We start from the raw sequence: 2,495 nt of genomic DNA, 5'->3' as shown, positions 1-2,495 counted from the left end.
TGGCATTGACCACCAGTGTGAGCTCATTAAACTTCTTCTGGGACTGCTGCCAGGTCCTCGGGGCCAGACTTCCTGCCTTGACCTCCCTGGCCACCTTCCCCCATTCCCTTCGGAGGGCGTTCCTTGAGGGCCTCCACCGCACCCCATGGAAGCATGGCCTCTCTCCCCCTGTCACGCTCCATAACTAAGGCCTCTAGCATCACATCCGTGTACCGCAGAGCCCTCTCACTGTCCGAGTATACCATTTACCTTGTCCCTAATTGCATCATTCACAGTCAGCAGCAGCAGCCTCCTGTGATTCAGTAACGATTCCCTTGAAGGGGGACAATCTGCCTTTAAGAGCTGAAACCGGGCTAAAACATGTGCCAGTCTCACACACAGTTAGGCCCCTGTTATACGTGCAGACTGAGGGCAGCGCGGGTCACACTGGGCAGTACGTAGAATTCATGGAACTGAGGAGGCAGCAGGAGTTTGTGTGTAAACTGCCTCCACAGGAACGGGTGCGGGCAGATCATGAGTCACAATCCCTACGCCTGGAAACTGGTGCAACCTTCTCTTTCACACTGTCTCTATTTTAAGTCCTCTCTTTCATCCTTTCTACCTCTTTCTCTCACTCGCTCCCCCCTCTCATATTCTCTCTCTCCCTTCACTCTCTCTGTCTCTTGCTCATAGAATCAGAGATTGATGCAGCACAGGAGGGGGCCATTTGAACCATTGTGTCAGTGCTGTCTCTTAGGAAGAGCTATCGAATGAGTTCCACTCCACTCTTTCCCCTGACTCCTGCAGTTTTTTTGTCCCTTTTCAGCTATTTGTTAAATTCCCCTATTGAAAAATTTTATGAATCGCCTGACCGCCATGTTATCAGCAAGTGAATCCCACATCCCAACAACTCGCTTTGCAAGAAAATTCTCCTCATTTCACCTCTGGTTCTTTATCAATTACCTTCAATCTGTATCATCTTAATACTGAACTTTCTGACACTGGGAACAGTTTCACATTAATTACCCGATCAAAACCCTTAATGATTTTGAATTCTATATTCCATCTCCTCTTACCATTCACTGCTCTAAAGAGAACAATCTCAGCTTTTCCAATCTCTCCATGTAACTGAATTCCCAGATCCCTGGTACCATTCTAGTAAATCACCTCAGTATCTTCACTAAGTCCTTGACATCCTTACCAAAGTGTGGTGATCAGAAATGGACACAATTCTCCATCTGGGACCGAACCAGTGATGTATAAAAATCAGCATTTCCTCCTGAGTTTTATTACTCTGTATATCTCTCTCTAACACCAAGAACACTACATGCGACCTTTAAAGATCTGTGTGTGTACATCCCAGGTCCCTCTAATCCTGCACTCACTTTTTAATGGTACCATTTACTTCATATTGTTTCTCCTCATACTTCCTACCCAAATGTCTCACTTCACACTTCACTGTGTTAAATTACAACTGCCATGTTCCTGTCCATTTCACCAGTCAGTCACTGTCCTCCTGAAGTCTGTTCCTATCCTTCTCACTGTTTATTAACATTTCTGAGCTTCCTCCCATCTGAAAACATTTGACATTATCCCCTCTGGGCACAAGCCTTAACATACAGCAACAGTGATCCCAACAGTGAGCCTGGGGAACCCCACTGTGTACTTCCCTCCAGACTGAACAACAACCATTCTCCACTATTCCCTGCTTTCTGTCACTGACCTAATTTAGTTTTAGTTTTTTTAGTTTTAGAGATACAGCACTGAAACAGACCCTTCGGCCCACCGAGTCTGTGCCGACCATCAACCACCCATTTACACTAATCCTGCATTCTTACGACATCCCCACCTGTCCTTATATTTCCTTACCACCGACACTAGGGGCAATTTCTAATGGCCAATTTACCTACCAACCTGCAAGTCTTTTGACATGTAGGAGGAAACTGGAGCATCCAGAGAAAACCCACGCAGACACAGGGAGAACTTGCAAACTCCACACAGTACCCAGAATTGAACCCGGGTTGCTGGAGCTGTGAGGCTGCGGTGCTAACCGCTGCGCCACTCTGCCACATGCTGGCATTGGAAATAAAAGCAGCTGCATTTATATAGCGCCTTTCATAACCACTGGACGTCACAAAGCACCTGACAACCACAGAGTGCTTTTTAAAATGTATTCACTCGTGTATCTATGAAGCACAGCAAGCTCCCATAAGCAGCAGTGTGATAATGCTCAGATCTGTTTTTGTGATGTTCATTGAATAATAAATATTGAGCAGGACACTGGGATAATTCCTCTGCCCCGCTTCTAAATAATGCGATGATATTTAACATCCACCTGAGAGGGCAGACGGAGCCTTGGTTTAACGTTTCATTCGATAGGCGGCACTTCTGACAGTGCAATACTCTCTCAGTACTCTCACTGCAGTGTCAGCCTTGATTCTTGTGATCAAGTCCTGCAGTGACACTTGATCCTGGAAGCTTGTGACTGAAAGGGGAGAGAGCGACAAATTGAGCCA

The sequence above is a fragment of the Heterodontus francisci genome, unplaced genomic scaffold (assembly GCF_036365525.1).
Source record: "Heterodontus francisci isolate sHetFra1 unplaced genomic scaffold, sHetFra1.hap1 HAP1_SCAFFOLD_148, whole genome shotgun sequence".
NCBI lineage: Eukaryota > Metazoa > Chordata > Chondrichthyes > Heterodontiformes > Heterodontidae > Heterodontus > Heterodontus francisci.
The sequence above is the reverse complement of the archived record's forward strand: the minus strand, read 5'-3'. Positions refer to the sequence as shown.